This window comes from Mytilus californianus, unplaced genomic scaffold, assembly GCF_021869535.1.
Source record: "Mytilus californianus isolate M0D057914Y unplaced genomic scaffold, xbMytCali1.0.p SCAF_7, whole genome shotgun sequence".
Lineage (NCBI taxonomy): Eukaryota > Metazoa > Mollusca > Bivalvia > Mytilida > Mytilidae > Mytilus > Mytilus californianus.
Genome location: NW_026262723.1, coordinates 38,816,724 through 38,837,654, shown reverse-complemented (window position 1 = coordinate 38,837,654; position 20,931 = coordinate 38,816,724). Strand labels below are relative to the sequence as shown.

At 30.7% G+C, this 20,931-nt stretch overlaps 1 pseudogene; it reads left to right on the top strand.

Moving 5' to 3' along the window:
* LOC127708401 (dynamin-like 120 kDa protein, mitochondrial) overlaps positions 1–20,931 on the top strand; it is a 55,137-nt pseudogene that overhangs the window by 7,376 nt on the left and 26,830 nt on the right.

The window sequence follows — 20,931 nt, the reverse complement described above, 5'->3', positions numbered from 1 at the left end:
ACAAGGTTTAATTTAATTCTAATTCTACCTGGGTTTGATTCGGTTAACCTTTCTTTCATTTTACTGTGTTCTACTTTGATTATTTTGATGTCAACAGCAATGTCATGTTTTAAACACCTTCTTTAAAATGAAGTTTTAAGAAATATATGAATGCATTTATTGACATTTGGGCCCTTTAAGACTTACCATACACATAAAAGACCAAACCATACAATATTTACCAAACAACAAACAACACCCTTATATCAATATGAGAATGGTGGCAACAGAAGAACATCAAATTACAATAACAATCACCAATACAGAAATGATGACACTAGATCAACATCAGATTACAATAGATATAGGAAGATGTGGTATGAGTGCCAATGAGACAACTCTCCATCCAAGTTACAATTTATAAAAGTAAACCATCATAGGTCAAGGTACGGCCTTCTCTTACAGGCATGATACAGATAGAGACTTGAGTCACAGTCAGATATCAGACTTAGCATCTGACATTGCCTCTAATATTGCTAATGTACTGAAGCAATACTAATTTCTATTGATTAAAATTTACTAAAATATTAGAAAAATAATACAATGAAGGTATTGCCATACAGATAACTCAAGCATAATGTGACTTTATGTCTTCAGCTATGTGCAAGTGGCCACACCATTTGGCAAACTCTTAATCAGCACAAGCATAGACAAGGTATGAATTGATTCAACAAAGACCAAATATGGCACTACCAAACTCTTAGTGGACAAAAAAACATCTCATATAGACACTTGAAAGGTGGATCTGGTTTCTGGCATACATCTTGCTTTCAATGAGTTTGGAACCATAGTCATCAATTAATTTTTATGGCTACAAAAGTATGGTGCCTTTTATTTCATGGAAATGTGAAAATGTGAGCAAGGTATGATGTCCCATCTTCTGGGTAAAGGGATTTGTGTTAAACATCCACTTTTAATAGAAGTTGTTTGTAAATCAGTGTTTCAGAGGGCCATATATATTTACATGCATTTATATGTCTTACAGAATCCAGAAAAAGAAAAAATTGAAGAAATACAAGAAGAGATGATGAACATTCAGGTACAATCTGCTTTCTATGACTTTGTAATTTATTCTACTGTGGATTCGATTATTTTTTGTGGGTACCAATTTTTATGGATTAAGGAAATATTGTGTTTTCGTCAATATTGAATTTTGTTGTTTTGTCATATTCAGCTGACAAGCCTTTAGAAAATTTACATTTCGTTGAATATTTTAATTCATGGTTTACCTATATCTTTAAAATCTATGAAATTTTATACCCGACAAATAATATCGACTCCACAGTAAACGTTGTTGATGATGTTTTTATACAACACAGCAACATTGTATCATTTATTATGCCAAAAAATTAGACGGGAAATTGTTGACTCACACCTTAAACTTTTGGATATTACTTCTACCATGTAATGTTCTAGAGTTATGCCACACAAACTTTCTCAAAATGGTCAAAATGATTTTCAGACAATTACTTAAGTTCCCTTTTGGGTAGGACCTTATAATTTTACTACCTTCTATAAAATGAAGGCCATTTCAATTTTCACTGAACCACTGTTTCAGAATCATACCATTTGAATTATTCGAAGAAGGTAAAAACTTTTATTGATATTTTGAATGTTCACTTTAGAGTAAGACAATAACTTTTCTACATTTCTACAAATGTACCTAGGATATAATACCAGAAAAATGGATAATTACTATTGCTGTAATGACCTTTACCAGTAATGCACTTAAGTCTCAATATATAGGTAGTCAAAATTATTTAAATATGTTTTTATTGTTGAATATTCTAGTACAACCATCTTCATTTGCTAAAAATGTTGGTCATTCTTTTCTGGAACATTAAAGACTACTTTAATCTACTACTTCATTTTTCAGCGACTGAAGTTTATTTTGTAGTTTATGGTTTTATCATTTTATTCTTATTGTAAACAAATATTTATGGTTTAAAGATTTACCGGTACAAAATATTTTAGAATTTTATATATATGCCAAAAAACTTAACAAAACGATGTTTTATAATCTCATAATTATGAAAATATTGTTAGTTAACTTATTACTGTACAAATAATATGGCTTTTAACATATCATGTTTTAATTGTTATATAGATGAGATACCAAAAAGAGGTAGAGAGACTAGAAGCTGAGAATAAAGACTTAAGGAAACAATTATTAATTAAGGAAGAAAAAACAGGAAAGAAAGTCAATTGGAGGGTGAGTTTCAAGAAAAAAATGTCAGATGCTAATATTGAATTGATAAACAAGAAAGACCATTTACAAAAAGTCTTATGTTTCCACACACTGAAAGGAGAAAAGACGTTTAAAATAACATTGATTGTAAAGTTTGCAGATGTTGAGTTTGAAGGACAAAGCAAGGGCATAATATTTCAACCAAACGAGAGGCAAATAAGTTAAGCAGAAATTGTATGCTATCAAAAGGAAATTGAACCTTTTAAAAACAACATAAAATTGAAAAATACTTAGTAAAAGAACTCAGACATGCATGAATGTTCAATGAAATATAAGTAAAGGTATGGTTCTGCTTGTCATTTATCAAATCAGAACATTGTTCAATTATAATTTTCCAGACGATTCCTGACACCAACATTTCCATGTGTTTTAATACCTAAATACTATAAACTGATAAGATAGTTGACTAAATCACATTTTCTTCCAGGTTCCATTTAAATTTGTAAGTTAAGAAATTTTTTCAAATTTCCTATTCTAGTGAATGACACAACAGACCTCATATTTAAAATAAAGTACAAATGTATATATCTTCTGAATGTGAACACAGACCTGCTACCTATGCATAAGTTGGCTAGTTTGCACTTATTTCCTTCTTGATTTTGTAAAAAAGGGAAACAGTTATGCATTAAACTGCTCTTTGTCTTTTAAATATCTTACACAGATTATATTGAAATATACTATGAAAGTCTTAGAGTTATGAAATGATATGAGTTTTGAAGATTATCTAAGCCATTGATTTTATTAATTAAATTCAAGATTTTGTTTTGACATTAACTTTTAGATTTAAAAATTCACGATGTTAAGAACCTCGAAATAAGCCAAACAAGACTTAAGACTGCATAACCACAAGTAACAACTACTCTTGCAACAGTTTTGAGCTACATTCTTTACAGTGAATATAATATATTTTGGTGTAGATAGACAATTTTGATATATAAACTCTACATTAGACATTTACAGACATTCATATATTTTTTAAAATTTTATTTGTTTAATGTTTGAGAAGTAATAAGTTTGAATTGAATTTTACAACTTATTTTAGATCGAGGGTAAAATTATAACTACTTATCATTCCTTTAATCACTACTTTGTGTCTGGAAATTAGATAAAAACTAATTGATATTTTTGGGATAGACTTCAACAGTGTACATAGCTTTTGATATGAACATGCTGGATATAAAGTTTTGTTATCTCCCTTGTCTTGAAAGACATTTTTTAACTGAAACTGCAAAAACAAAACAAAACTTTTAGTGTCTCATATCCTAGTCCTGGAATGGTTTGTGCTTTTGTTCTCAGGACTTAATTAAAAAAAAAAGTTTTTAGTGATTAAACTATGTAAGTCCATGATGTTATCTTTATAAAATCATTGATATAAGTCAGAAAAAATAAGTTGAGAAAAAAATACTAATCATACTTTGTAATATGGAAATTTCAGAATATTTGGTGTTCATATCTCTGTTTTTCAGAAATACCTTTTTAGTCAAATTAAATTTATTTTGTGATTTTCTTTATTTTTGCAGAAGTCCTTAATAGATATGTACTCCGATGTATTAGATGAACTATCAGGATATGATTCAACATACAATACACAAGATTACTTACCTAGGGTAGGTACATGTAGATATAATTCCACATTCAAAACACAAGATTACTTACCTAGGGTAGGTAGATATGATTCCACATACAATACACAAGATTACTTACCTAGGGTAGGTAGATATGATTCCACATACAATACTCAGGATTACTTACCTAGGGTAGGTAGATATGATTCCACATACAAAACAGAAGATTACTTACCTAGGGTAGGTAGATATGATTCCACATACAATACACAAGATTACTTACCTAGGTTAGGTACATGTAGATATTATTCCACATACAAAACACAAGATTACTTAACTAGGGTAGGTAGATATGATTCCACATACAATACACAAGATTACTTACCATGGGTAGGTAGATATGATTCCACATACAATACACAAGATTACTTACCTAGGGTAGGTAGATATGATTCCAAATACAATACTCAGGATTACTTACCTAGGGTAGGTACATGTAGATATGATTCCACATACAATACTCAGGATTACTTACCAGGGTAGGTACATGTAGATATGATTCCACATACAATACTCAGGATTACTTACCAGGGTAGGTACATGTAGATATGATTCCACATACAATACTCCGGATTACTTACCTAGGGTAGGTACATGTACATGTAGATATGATTCCACATACAATACACAAGATTACTTACTTAGGGTAGGTACATGCATATATGATTCCACATACAATACACAAGATTACTTACCTAGGGTAGGTATGATTAATGTGCACAATAATGTCCTTTTAATTTGCTGATTGTAAGGGGGACATAAGTAACACAATTTGTTTCTGGTGACTGTATTTGTTCACATGGATTCATTTAACTTCGAATCCGAATCCAGAATGACTCGAAGCAAAAAAAAAAACCAACTAAAAGCATATTAAATGATTGTATGAATTTTTAAATTATCAGTACAAACACCTTTCTTGTGTAGCAAAGAAAAGAAACCTATTAATGTTAATTGAATCAACCTATCAACTGTTCTTAGTGACAATCATGTATGGTCAACAGTCCACACAAGTATAAAACTTTAAAAGTGAGGAGTAAGTGTATTGTTTTTATAAATTTGTTTTTGAAATACAGAATTAACTGTATAATACAGACAGAGAGTTCATTATGCTCCAGTTTAGGTATCAATTGAATTTAAATGATTTTTTTAGAAGAAAAAGGATATAGTGCAACATGAACTGACTTATTAATACAAATTTACAAATACAAAATAGTCAGCCAGCCTTATAAGGCTTATGATGCACTTTCTAACCATGTTAGTCTGTTCTGAATCATTAAAGACGAGTTGAAATCAAATAAATTATTGTTATCAAAATCGGATAAACGAAACACATTTACAAACTGATTGATTGATTGATTGATTATTGATGTTTAACACCACTTTCAGCACTATTGGCTATATTGTGGCGGTCAGTTTTTATTAGTAAAGGAAGCCAGAGTGGCTGGAGAGAACCATTAAATTTCGACAGGAAAATTGACAATCCTTCATTAAAGATTGGAGTTGAACACACCTGCCACGTGCAAGTTTTGAACTCACAACTTCAGTGTTGACAGGCTAGTGAAACAGTAGATGAACTATTTAGACCTTTTAGCCAACTAGGCCCCTCTTTATATGATTGAAAGGTTGTTTGTAGTGTAAAATTCTGTTTACAGGTTGTAGTTGTAGGAGACCAGAGTTCTGGGAAAACAAGTACTTTAGAAATGATAGCTGGTGCAAGAATATTTCCAAGGTAAATAGAAAATTTCTGTATCTTATAATCCAATCAGAGCTCTTTATTGTTCTGATGATGTGTTATTCCACCAAAAAACTAAATCAGAGAGGATTAATTTCACAGGTTTTTTTTGGAGTTAAAATTTCGTGATTTTATTGCGAACCAAATGAAACTTTGCCACAGAATTGTACCCTATTGGTCAATCTATTTAAACTTTTGTCAGTTCTATTGTCCCATTGAATAAATACAATAGCTATTGTTCTCTGTGTAGTTTATTCACTGGGACCTTTAATTTCATTTAAGAGAAATTCATCACTCATTGATCAATTTACCTGAGTAAAAAAAAATATTTTCTAAAAGATGAAATTCCATGTTTTACGCTCACAAAACTGCTTGTGCTGTTGTTTTTATTCCATATCAATAACATATTTTTAATCTGTTGAATGTAAAGAGTGATTCAAATATTAATGAAAGCCAATTTCTGACAAAATTTTTAACCATTGTTCCTTTTTAAATTTGTTTTTTTCTTGTGTTTGACAAATAAAAACTGGAAAACGATGATGTTTAAATTAAGGCCTTCTTAAATGTGTTCTATAACTAAACAAAAACAAAAAAATGTAAATTTCAATATGAACAATGCTAAAATTTTTGTCAGAAATTCAACTTTTTATGATTAAATCAGTGTTTATAATGAACAGACGGAAAATATATTATTGATATTGAATAAATTCAAAATCACATGCAGTTTTTATACGCCCGTTTACGGGACGTATTATGGTATACCTCTGTCCGTCCGTCTGTCCGTCGTCAACATGTCGGACATTAACTCAAAAACTCCTTAACCAATTTGCATAAAACTTTGGTGAATTGTTTATATCTATTGACGTGAGCTCCCTTTCATTTTTTATAAATTTTAGATTTTACGTTTCTGAGTTATGGGGTTTTATTCATTAAAAAAAGGGGGATTTTCCAGTTTTCGGACAATAACTCAAGAATGCTTTCACCAACTTGCAAGAAAATTTGGTTAATTGTTTATATCTATTGACATGATCTCCCTTTTGATCTTTATAAATTTTAGATTTTACGTTTCCAAGTTACTGGGTTTTATTCATAAAAAAAAGGTGGATTTTTCAGTTTTTGGACAATAACTCAAAAATGCTTTCAGCAGTTCTCATGAAACTTAAATGAATTGTTGATATCTATTGACGTAAGCTCCCTTTAGAATTTTATAAATTTTAGATTTTACATTTCCGAGTTATGGGATAACTCAAAAATGCTTTCAGCAATTCTTATGAAACTTTGGTGAATTGATTATATCTATTGATGTAAGCTCCCTTTAGAATTTTATAAATTTTATTTGTTTATAGTCTGACAACAGATTTACTAAGTATTGCGCAACAGCATAGTGTATTGCACAACAGCAAGAAATCTTTAATTGAATATAAATTCAATTCATATAACCAACTTCAAGTTCTTTGACTACATTTATTCAGAAACCTATAATATGTCAAATATTTAATTACAATCCAAATTCAGACCTGTATCAAGCTTGAATATTGTGTCCATTTTTGCCCCAACTGTTCAGGGTTGGACCTCTGTGGGCGTATCCAGCTGCGCTCAGGGAAGCAGTTTATTTCATTTGAAACATGTTTGATCCACACAGTAAATCAAAAACTAAGTCAAGTATGTGTATCAAATCAGTTCTTTAATTATGTTGAATACGATGTATACAATATGATTCTCTTTAAATACATAAATTATAAATCATAAATAACAGTAAAACTAAATTCCTTTAATCATAAAAAGAATAAACAGTGCATTAATTACTTCTCAATCATAATAAAAGATAAAGAAACATGTTTTCTAATAAAGTACAAAGTTTGCACAAAAGATTAAATCAAAAATGAATATATTTCATTTACGGAACATAGTTACAATTCTTTCTAAAGAAATAAATGCTAATATGCTTACCAATTATGCTCTCTTATAAAATCTTGTGTGTCCAAATACAATCTAATAATAAACTGCCGTAATCAAATTAAAATAACATCGTCATAGTAAAACTTAACGTCATAAAGACGGGCGGCAAAGACGGCAAATATATTTAGCGCCATAAATGTCAATAATTTTATAGAAAATATAGCTTTTACAAAAAGCTTACCTGTAAATTAAATAGTGACAGCCAAGTGACAATGTATACACTATTACTGTTTATATAAATGTATCTTCTACCAAATATTTAAAATAAAAAATAAGAATAGATATAATTCTTACAAAATGTATTTTCATCTATTTAGAAGATAATTTTTTTACTCAGGTAAATTAATCAAAGAGTGATGGATTTCTCTTTGAAGAAATTTAATGGTCCCAGTGAATAAACTACACAGAGAACAAAAGCTATTGTATTTATTCAATGGGACAATAGAACTGACAAAAGTTTAAATAGATTGACCGACCAATAGGATATGAATTTATGGAAAAGTTTCATTTGGTTCGCAACAGGGCTTCCAAAATTATTTTTAGCCAGCCGGACATTTTATATATTATCCCGAGTTTAATCCCTTAAGACTAAATAAACAAAAAGCAATTATGGTAATCAGTTGCTGAGTTGGACATCCCAATGATTGACATTAAAAAAAAACAATATTAAACTTTCTTTGATTCAACTTATATCTGCCTTAGACTCTTTATTTGTGCAAAATAACGTTGTCAAAAACTTTACTTTCGTTTTTAAACTGGATGTTATCTTGACAATGGTAAAACATGGACCAGAGACGGATATGTAAATTCCGTGTACGTTTGCAAAGCATGAATGAGTGTAAGTAGCTCTTTCTACGTTATTTCTTCAAGAAAATATTCAAAATAAACGTGAGAAAAAGGTATCAATGACAATTTAAGCATTTTTTGAAGAAATTAGGCTGCATAATTAAATTTCACACCTGCGCACATGCGCACTAGTGTACTAGTTCAAACATGTCTCTGGTTCAAACAACGTGGTTATGATGATTTTTCATTTTCACCTTTTTAATTTTTTCATCAAATCATATTTGTAAACGTATTTCTGATAATTTAAATCTTTTTGACTAAATTAATTAGATGCAAACCGCTGAAATGTAAGAAAATAATTTTGAATAGACCGATCAATGTCTGGTTCAAAATAGTTTACATGTCACCTGAACAGGTAAATTTCAGCTGTTCGACAACTAATTAGCCTTGATTAAAATGAGAAGGTATTAAAGTAGGGGTTGTTTTGATAGTACTTAATGATCATGTCACTTTTATGACCGGAAATGTGTGGCTGTTAAAGGCAAAAGGTTGGGTCAAAAAGATCTCGAATTATGTTAAAATGACTGTCTCTTAACAGCTTAAGAAAGCCTTTAAAACTAAAAAGTAGATGTCCGTTTCATGCTTTGCCCAGCCGGACTTTTACTGGACATAATACAAATGTCCGGAATATATGACCGTTTTGGAAGCCTTGGTTCGCAATAATAACAATATAAATAAGAAGATTTGGTATGAGTGCCAATGAGACAACTCTCCATCCAAGTCACAATGTATAAAAAGTTTACAATTATAGGTCAAAGTACGGCCTTCAACACAGAGCCTTGGCTCAGACCGAACAGCAAGCTATAAAGGGCCCCAAAATGACTAGTGTAAAACAATTCAAACAGGAAAACCAATGGTCTAATCTATATAAAAAACGAGAAACAATAAACACCAATGAACCACACCAACAAACGACAACCACTGAACAACAGGCACCTGACTTAGGACAGGAGCAAAAATCTTTTTGAGTGGTTCTAATTTTGTGTTTTCCTTGTCTAAAATTTTGAAATTAGCTTCCAGAAAAAATATATTCAAGCGAATATTTTCATGATTTTATCTAAATCGCAAAATGTAAGTATGAAATAATCTCGTTCTAAAAATTTCCCATTTTGTAGTATTGTGTAGTAAAATTATCCTTTCAATTGTCTTTATTTTCCACAGAGGATCAGGAGAAATGATGACACGAGCTCCAGGTAAAGTTACTTTGAGTGAAGGACCATACCATATAGCAGGATTTAAAGACGGTAACACAGAATATGATCTCGCTAAAGAATATCAGAAGTAAGTAGACAGAGAATTTAATTTTTAATTTAACATAATATAAAAAATTAACTGAATTGTATTAAATAATTAAGATAATTTGAAATAATTTTTTTACAACTTTTCAGGATTACTTCATACTTGATCAGCAGCTTGACCGTAATGAGTTGTAATGGTTTACACTCTACATTTGTGTTAGAAACCTACTTCCTGTTTGAAGATACTTTGAATCTTTCAATATTTTGAATAAAAACAGATATTTTTGTCACACTTTTAAGTTTTATCAGAAATTACTACACAGAATAACTTAAAAGTGATGAGTTGTAATGAGTGAACGCTTTTCAGATGTGACAGAAACCTACTTACGAAAACTTGAATTATAAATTGGGTATGCCTAGCATGACAACACATGCAACTTCTTTTGTTCCAATTGGTCATTGCATAATACTTAAATTTATTTTTCTTTGACAGTTGGCAGAATTACGCAGTGAAGTAGAAAAGTAAATGAAAAAAAGTGTTCAGGAAGGACAAACTGTCAGGAAGGAGGTAGGTTAAATATATGTATTCTACTTATGTTTGGACATTCAGTCAGCGATCTTTCCTTTTTGGACAGGATACTGTACATTTTTTAGTAGTTGTTTATTTGGTTAGGTTTGTATTTTTATACAAAAATTTATAGTCAATATATGTTCATGTGAGGGACTAGATAACAATAAAACATTTTGAAAATTTGAATTACCTACCGGTATACCAGATAAACAGACTTTGTATTGGTGTTTCTTGTTGTGACTGATATTGGAAATTCTTTTAACAATAAGCTTAAGAATTTAATCCTTCATCAAGATAATACAATCCTGATATTTACTTATACTTAGGTGATACACAGTGATAATCACTTCCTATGGTCTTTTTTTAGTCAAACATTTTGTGAGCCTTTTTATATGACCCCAATTTTGTGGTCGTATAATGTTATGACGTTGTCAGCGTCATCGTCATGCGAAGACATTTGGTTTCCAGACAGTAGCTTGTGAATAAGTGTATGAATCTCTATCATAAATTTTACCACAAGGTTCCATATCACAAAAGGAAGATTGGGATTGATTTTGGGGGTTATGGCACAAACTGTTTAGGAATTAGGGGCAAAAAAAAAGGATTTTCTGGTTTCCGGACAATAACTTGAATATAAGTCTATGGATCTCTATGAAATTGTACCACAGGCTTCCATAGCAAAAAAGGAAGCTTTTGATTGATTTTGGGTGTTATGGCCCTAACTGTTTTGGAAAATGGGGCCAGAAACAATACTTTTCTAAGATTTCATCAAAAGTTGAATTATTGGTATTCTTTGATATGCTGATTTTGGATATTGGACCATATTAGATAAATGTCCAATTTCAAATTTTTAAGTTCTTAGACCACATGCATTCTGTGTCAGAAACTATGCTATGTCAAATATATAATCACAATCCAAATGCAGAGCTGTATTGCACAATTAAAAGAAATTGTAAGAAGAGTAATGGAAAAAATAGATATAGTACCCAATCTAATTTAGAGAAGATATTATATATAGATATAGTTTGAAATTTACTGCTTATTATTAGATATTTTGAATATTATTCAAGGTAAGTTTTATAGATTTTTTACAGACTTTATATTAATGAGGAGTGATATTTTGGAAATTGTTCTTTTTTTCATTTTTTGGTAAATTTTTTGAAGAACTTCGTGATAGGTTTGTTTGTTATTCTGTATAAATTAATTTTCTGAATGCTATATATATATATTTTTTTTCTATGAAGCTACCCCTTTAAAAACTTAGCTAATATTTAGCAAAACATAAAGATACAATATTTGCCCACACCCAAAATCTAAACAGTTGGATGCGATCCCCTGAAACTTATAAATGGCCTTATCAATATTTTTCAGTGTATATCAATGACAGTGAAAGGTCCAGGTATACAGAGAATGGTACTAGTTGACTTACCTGGGATTATCTCTGTAAGTAGCCATTATGTTAATTTGAAATGAAAGATTCATTGTATTTTGGAAGGCTATTTGTATGCTTGGTTGTTGAAAAGATAAAGTAAATGTTATTACAGTCGACTCTCGTTATCTGAAAGTCAGTCGGAGCAAAGAAATATTTCAAGATGCCCGTAGTTGGACTCAAACAAAAACTGGAAGTTTGACAAACCAAGGGACACAACTCTTGCTTAGCTTGGTAAGGCTAAAATAAATCCGGATGAATATGGGTAGATGATCGATATTCTGGTCTCAGATCGATGTATTTGTACGTTATGGTCTGTGGTCAGTGACCAGAAATTTAATTACACATGTATTGTCAGGTTAACTCTTCAATCAATTTAAATCCCCAAGGTCATGTTTTGACATTTGTGTATTATTTCGAGATAAATAATGAATTTTGAATGCTTTTGTTAACATTGGGACTGTAAATTTAGTTCTAGTCAATCGAAATTTTGACTCATCCAATTTCCACACATTAGGAGTCGAAGTACATATATTTATATGGAACAAAGGTCAGGACCACGAGAAAACTTTGACTCATCCAAAATTTTTAGTCAACCGAGTGCGAGACAACTGTAGTTAAACTTGTTATGCTCATTCAATACGTTAAGTCTAATGTTCATGTAAAATTAAGACAATACATGTATAAGATAGATTGAAAGATTTGAAGAGTCAGAGAGTGAAGCAACATGATTGAAAACATAGAATATTCTCAACAAGGATTTTCTGCTGTCCTGCAGAAGGTTAAAGATTCCTCCACCAATAAAAACTGGCAGCCGTGATAATGATATAAATGTTATATTGTTGAAGCCTCTGTTCAACCTCTTGTGTGTGTATATTATTCATATTCAATTATTCTTTATTTTATATGCTTGTTTTCCTTCAGACTGAGACTTCTGTTATGGCAAAAGACACAAGAGAAGATACCAAAGACATGGTGAGGACCTATATAGAAAATCCTAATGCCATTATTCTGTGTATACAAGGTATGGTCATTATATATATGGAAAACATTAGTACTGTGTGTATGTTACAGTGAGTTTTTTTTACAAAATCCAATAATATTTTGAGATTTTGTAAAATCACAGGCAGTTTTTGTGATTTTGTAAAATCTCTGCAATTGTTATGAGTTCTTCAAAGTCACTCAAAATATTGCTCCGTTTTTTGTAAAATTTCTTATTATTAAACGATATACATTTATCAGAAATCTATTTTTTTCTAGAATAGTTACAACATGTTTCAATTGTTAATTATGTGTTTACTAACACATCTGCACTTTTAGAATGTTTTTCCTTGGCCTAGCTTGACATCGTGTTTTTCCATTATATCAATACATCAAATTTGCCAATTGTATTTCCCTCAATTTTAATTCATTTCAATGTTTAAAGTTTTTAAATCTCCTTTAACAGAGAGGCGAAAGATACCAAAGGGACACTCGGGACATTCAAACTCAAAAGTTGACAATAAACTGACATCGCCATGGCAAAAAACGAAAATAGACCAAAACACAAACAACAGTATACAAACACAACATAATAAACTAAAGACTGAGCAACAAAAACCCTACCAAATTATATCTTTTATAGTACAATTACTTATTTCAAGAGCTTCCAGTATCTGTTTAGGATTTGATTCCAACAAATTATAATTTTGCTGGCTGGGCTTTACTACTCAACTGAAACTGCATTTGAGACAGACATTAGTATTTGATTTTCAAACTTAAGGTATTTGCCCTGCCACTGCTGCACATAAATTCTATTGCTTTGGGTAATTAATCAAAAGTTACAGATATTGTAGGATTTTTCTTACATTTACAGCTGGGTCTTTAGATGCTGCTAGAAGTAATGTTACTGACATTGTGAGAGAGACAGATCCACAAGGAAAACGTACAGGCTGATATGGTGGAAAATAACTTAGTTAAGCCAGAAAGGGTAAGACACATGATTTTCATAATGACAGCCTTTGTTCAGATGTCAAACATAATATTTTTATTCTTTGTATTTACCATGTTTAGTTGTTTTGCTTCAAAATTATTTTGAACCATTGAGTATGATTATTTTGGACCATTGAGTATGATTATTTTGAACCATTGAGTATGATTATTTTGAACCATTGAGTATGATTATTTTGAACCATTGAGTATGATTATTTGGACCATTGAGTATGATTATTTAGGGAAGCAAAAATATATACTGTGAGTCAATAACTTTCGTGGTTACCAATTTTTTTGGATTAAGAAAAAAATGCATTTTTTTAATACTTGATTAGGTTGGTTTCCCAATTTTTGCATTTGTTAAACATTTATATTTGTGGATTGCATTTACCAGTAAAATCCATGAAAATTAGTATCCAACGAGGGATAATGAATCCACAGTAGTATTCATGTTGATAATTAGTACCGTGTTTGACTTTTTGCAGATTAAACAAATACTGGCAGGACAATTGTTCCCTATGAATGCGTTGGCTTATTTTGCAGTAGTTACTGGAAAGGGTAAGTTTATTTTAAAATTATATTGAATTTATTTTAAAGCTATGATGTGTCCAAAAGAGCAATATAAAAATAAAAGATGTATTATTGCCAATAAGCAATCATCCACCAGAGACCAACTGATGTAGATGTTAGCAACTACAGGTCACAGTATTGCCTTCAACAATGAGCAAAACCCATACCTCATTGCAAGCTAAAAAGAAGACCAACGTCCTGATTTATGTACAAAACAAGAAACAAAAAAACAGATATAACATACAGTAACAAAAGACAACCACAAGTTTTCTTTTAGATATGGCCTTTTCATTCCAAATTTTACAAAATGTGCAACAATAAGAAATATGGCTGATGACTCAAAGACTATAAGAAAACACACAAAAATTGAATCTTTCACTTGCCCTACTGTAGACAAATAATTTTGGTTTGATGAAATTTGTTGAGATAGATCTGTGAATTGAAGAGGATGAATTTCATATGCATGCTGTTCAGAATAAATAGTATCAAGGATATTAGCATGATTTATAAAAGTTTGATAACTTCAAATTGATTGAAATTTCTAAAAGCCATTTAAAAAGATCTGCCAAATATTTAATTTTTGTCTCGTTGGCGTCAACAATTGTTTTCTGCAAAAGTTTGATAGGAACTATTTGTGATAGATCAATAATATTTTCTATAAAGTTGCAATACATTCAGTACATCTCAGTTTGACAATCATGTTGAGGTGCCGCCCTCTATGTTATGGTCCTGCAACTTTGAATTAAATAGCAATGTTTCTGTCCATCAGATTGTCTTCTTCTGAATTATCTGCTGACAGGCACGAAATATCTCTGTGTAAACAGTTTATTTATGTAAATGGTTGGTTCTTTTTTATAGGTAACAGTAATGACAGTATACAGACTATAAAGGAATACGAGAAACAGTTGGTCCGGGTACACAGTTATCGTCCTTTGATTTTCGTTGTCCACGAATATAGTCCCTAGTGTGGACAGTGTGTTACTTGTCGATTTTTTTTATACCCCTTCCAAATTTATTTCTCCATGTTTTATGACTCAAATAGTAAGTAAGGGGGTGAAATGACACTGTAAAAAAATTTGGGTCATGAATTTTAAAGTTAAGTAGTGATTTGGTCCAGCTGAAAAAGGTTAAAAATTAGCACTTCGGAAGCTGTCAAAAGATTTGAAGACCCCTTAACATGAAATTGTCCATATTTTGAGTTAGAGCCGATGAAGTTTTCTATAATTTTGATATAATTTGTCCCAAAAGTAGTACAACACACTGTAAAAATATTATTGGGAAAGCGCAGGTGGGATTTTTTTAATTTTCATTTATTGTCTAAAAGAAATGCACTACGAAATAACTGTGTACTCGGACCTAAGAGGTGAAATCAGGAAATATAGAATCTGTACTTTGGCAACTTCCCTGAATGATTTGATGGTGTCAATTTATCAAATAGCATAAAACTAAAGGATTTAAACTTTTATTTGATAGAATTTCTGCAAAAATGACCAATTTTGGCATTTTATGGTCAAAATAAGCATTTCATAGCTTTTTCAATTTTGATGCATAAGTGGCATTCTGACTTTCTATCTGACAGGTTTTTATGTGTCAATATTTGTGTTTCTATGCTTCAATCCAGTTGTATTACTCATTTGTGAACTCTGAATCTACAGAAAAGAAGATTATCTTGGACAATATGTGCAAAATGTGTTGTATATATGATCCTCGTCTAACGCCCTGTTTGGATCAAGTTAAATGTGAGGAGCTTGGAACATAAAAGTTGAAGTCCAGTATAAAGACCTCACTAAATTTATATAAAAAGCACTTAACAATGTCTTTTGTACCTGTTTTATGTCACATAATATCTTTCTTTTCTTCTGTAGGATAGCAAGTGGTTCAAATATAAGCCTGTTGAGACTAAAATTGCATGCATGTTTTTCACTAAAAAGTGAAAAATCTTTGTGTCAGACCATACTGTCTGCAAAAAAAGTTGAATGCAAGAGTCTTTTTGTGCTCAGATTTATTGTATCATGTCACCTGAGTGTAGAAATGATAGAAAAGACACAAATTTTTATTTCCTATAGCTTCAATATGCATTTTTAAATGTAAATATGTGATGCGGCCTAAATTGACCCTAAATTATTTTCAGTCTTACTTGGCCTAAGACCCTTTTAAACTAATGTGATATGTTATTTGTAAGTTTTCTTTCCATTTAAAGTACATTAAATACATATGTAAGGATTATTTATAACCAAAAAGCTTTACAAATTTAAAATTGCTGGAAAATATTACATCTTCATGTAAGGCCCCCCTTCATTGGAAAACCTCCATTTTTAGCCACAGGCTCATATAAATTTGACTTTTTAATAATTATGATAAGTCTGATAAATCAAATGAGTACTCTATTGCTTTTAATACATAATATATTATATATTAAGGCATTTCAAAAGTATTTTTTGGCAATATTTTAATTTTTTAAGCCCCAAATGTTGATAGTTGAAAATTTTCAATTTTAACGTCTAAATTTAACACGCAAAGTTGAATATAGAATTAGTCATATTGTCTATAATATAAATCCTATTGCCATGAAACTTTGTAAGCAGTCTTATAATTTAATAAGCTTTGGTCATACCAAGTTTCATTAAGATTGGTCAACTTTTTCTACCCTAATAGGTCCGGGTACACAGTTATCGTCCTTTGATTTTCGTTGTCCACGAATATAGTCCCTAGTGTGGACAGTGTGTTACTTGTCGATTTTTTTTATACCCCTTCCAAATTTATTTCTCCATGTTTTATGACTCAAATAGTAAGTAAGGGGGTGAAATGACACTGTAAAAAAATTTGGGTCATGAATTTTAAAGTTAAGTAGTGATTTGGTCCAGCTGAAAAAGGTTAAAAATTAGCACTTCGGAAGCTGTCAAAAGATTTGAAGACCCCCTTAACATGAAATTGTCCATATTTTGAGTTAGAGCCGATGAAGTTTTCTATAATTTTGATATAATTTGTCCCAAAAGTAGTACAACACACTGTAAAAATATTATTGGGAAAGCGCAGGTGGGATTTTTTTAATTTTCATTTATTGTCTAAAAGAAATGCACTACGAAATAACTGTGTACTCGGACCTCTTCCAAAAATCTAAATTATTCAAGTAAGTACAAATGGGATTTTCACATTATTTGTATGTAGAAGATATCGCTATAGTTTGCCTTAGTAAGGTTAAGGGTTATTAAGTAGGACCCAAAACATCCATATCTATGTGCAAAGACAATTTAGCATGCATTTTCAGATTGATAAATCAAAAAATTGATATGACATAATCATCTTATTTACATTGATATGTGACTTTCGAATGAAATTGCTATCTATTTTGAAATTATTCATCATATCATGAAGTTTTTTTCACTTCAAGTAGTTTCAAGGAAAAAATTCATGCTTTACTTACACTTACTAATTCCATTTGATGGTAGGAAGTAGCTGCCATAATCTCACACAAGCAACATACTTTCTATGGGTAATTTTTACATCAGAGGACCGTGAGGGCCTCGGGTGTATTGCCATCGCCTAAATTTCCGCCTAATTTGCATATATATGCATATATAATTAGTTTTGGAATGATAACCGACCTATAAAAATTATAGACCCGCGGACATTATATAGTGCAAAATAAAATTCCTTATCGCTTCTTTTAAATTCATGTTTTCAATGGATACTCAGATTTTTTTTTTTTTAAATGCAAATTAATAATATGAAAATGTTTTGTCGTTAGAAATATTAGTATATTAATCAAACAATCTTCAATATCAATGACGTACCGAAAAATAGTTGTTGCGGATGAATACCACGAATGCGCATTCATCAAGAGGGCAAGAGCGAGCTTGAAGAAACACGAGAGAAAATCAATTCACGCAATTATACACAGAAAGGTAATTATATTTCAATTATTTGATTTGGAGTAACCTTTTTTAAACCGTTTGTAGCATATTCGTCTATAATATTAACGTAGCAAAACCAGGAATATTTAATCTGACACAATATTAGAATAATTTATCAGGCCGCGTCCCCCGCAGCCATTTTGAAAAAACCAGCAGATTGGGTAGAAGTAACAAGAACCTGCAAGGCCTTTAAAGATAAGTTTACTTTTTGTGTATTCTTTATTGCAACAATGAGAAATAAATACATGAGCCTATTTATACTATTGAGAGCAATATTGGGATACTGTATGAGCAAACTTAGCAAATCTTTATTGAGACAAACCTATGAGCGCTATATAATATATGCATAGATATTGAATATCTATTTTAAATTTGAGCCTTGTCAGTTTAAGAGCATTAATAATGAGCAACTATCATCACTTTGCTTTATCAATTTTATTGACTATTTATGTATAGATGAGAAGTTCTATATTATAGTAAATATTAGTCGTGCAGATTGTTGTACATTGATCAAATGATATGTTGAGATTTATATATATCACTATTATACACGTAGGCATATTGATTAATAGTATTTGTTTATTATCAAAGTCTATATATTAACTACATGTATAGCTATACATTTGTAAAACATCGACAACGATAATACATACATAAACACAAACTACATAGCTACGGGCTCTTGGAGAAAAATGCAATAACAGAATGAATGAAATAATTCCAAACTTTACATCAGTGTTATGTTTTATACTTCAAATAACCATCACACATTAAATTTTATAGAATTGACCTGAAGAAAGGAGTAGGGGCATTAAGGCCTTTTTTGGACCAAGAAAATTAAGTTTTTGAGAATTATTTTAAAATTTGCACATAATGTTTGTAAATGCATACGATCAAGAAAAATAAATGGATTACACATGCATTTTGATGTTATGATGTTCAAAACAAGGATATTTGACAAAGATACAAATTCTAACATAGTTTGTTGCTTTGGTTATTCTTTTAATGCGAAAATAAACTTTAATTTCTAAACATCCTTGTACCTAAGTATAGTTAGGAAAAATTAAGGAATATGTATGGCAACTTTAAAATATGCACTTATATTTGGGCCATATAAGGGCCTTATTGCCCTGACTACTTTTACTTCCATGACAAAAATTCTGTATACTTTCAATAGAATCTATTTTCATTTAAAAATGTCAGACTGCATATTTTTCAAAACATCTCCAAATAAAATATACATCATTTGCAAGTTGGACATACAGAAAAATGGCTTTAAATAACATAAATCTTTTCAAAATCCAATTGATTTAACTCATGAAGGAACTAAACTAAAGTCAACCCTGTATATAAAGGTCATCTTCAGGACCAGGAAAACTGGCAATATAAGAGAGGTGACCTTTGATGCATAAATTTAACTCTTATTGGACAAGAAGAGGTAGACAAGACAGATTTTGCTTTAAAGAGGTGACTTTTAAAGCCAGTTTGACATATAATTACAATAATAATCAGCACACTTGTTTATTTTACAGAGATGGTGTGCTAAAACCAAGTACAACAAATACACAAAACCTTAGTATGTCTGTGTCAGAGTTATTCTGGAAAATGGTTAAAGAAACTGTGGAACAACAAGCTGATGCTTTTAAAGGTCAGTAATTACTATAAAGGGGTTTCAATTGGAGGAGTTTAAATTTCATGATTTTTAATGCATAATCTGACTACAATGTTTTATTTTCATGTTTTTCTTGTTACTGTCTCTCATTTTCCTTATACATGAAATTTACAGGAAGGGGATATTTTTGCAATATTATCTTGATCATGAAATTAGTTAAAAAACTATCCTGAAAATTCTGCTTTACAGAATTAAATTGCATCATTCATGCATTACAATTTGTTTGAAGATTTTATATCTATTTTGAATTAATCAAGATAGATGTAGGGTATATTTTACTGAGACAACCCAACCAGAATACAAATAAAAAAATTATGTCTTGATAGATCTTGAATTTGGTGTAAGAGTATCCCAGCGGGCACATCAACGTTGCTTCAACGTTGAAACAACGTCATGCTGAAACGTTGAATCAACGTTGAATTATAGGTTGAAAATGAAAGGTCATTTCAACGTTGAAAATACAACGTTGCATCAACGTTTAGACATCAACGTTGATTCAACGTTGAAAATTCATAGTTGATACAACGTTGAGAATGTTGATAATTAGTTTCTCTAATGTTTGTGCTATTTTCACATTTTTTTATCAGTGTGAGAAAAAATATTTAGTGAAATATCTGTTCTCTGCAAATGATTGGTTGAAATTTAATTATTACCTCAAAATTTCTTGGTTTCTTTTGAATTTTCCTAGTGTCACGACATGAAAAAAGGCGACCACACACTTTTTAGAGAAAAAGAAGATTGAAGGACATTTACTAAAATATTTGATTAGGATGAAAGTCAAATGCATATTCAGGACAAACATGAGAGCAGACATGCTGAGCAGGATTTTTAATGTACTAGCTCACTAACAGTTCACACATGTCACCTTACCCAGACACATTATTCTGGGCTAACCACTCCTAAATGCTACATGTTTGGCGGAAAAGCGGCAAATACCAATTTTAAAATCTTTGGTTTGACCTAACCTGCCATACAATTATTTAGTCAATATAAGTCATTAAAAACAAGATGAATAGAGCATTTATTTATTTTGAGCATCTGGAATGAAATTTGAAATGTCCTCATCCTGTCTCTTTCTTTTTTCTTTCCTCCCTCCACCTCCGTGCCTTTCAGGGGC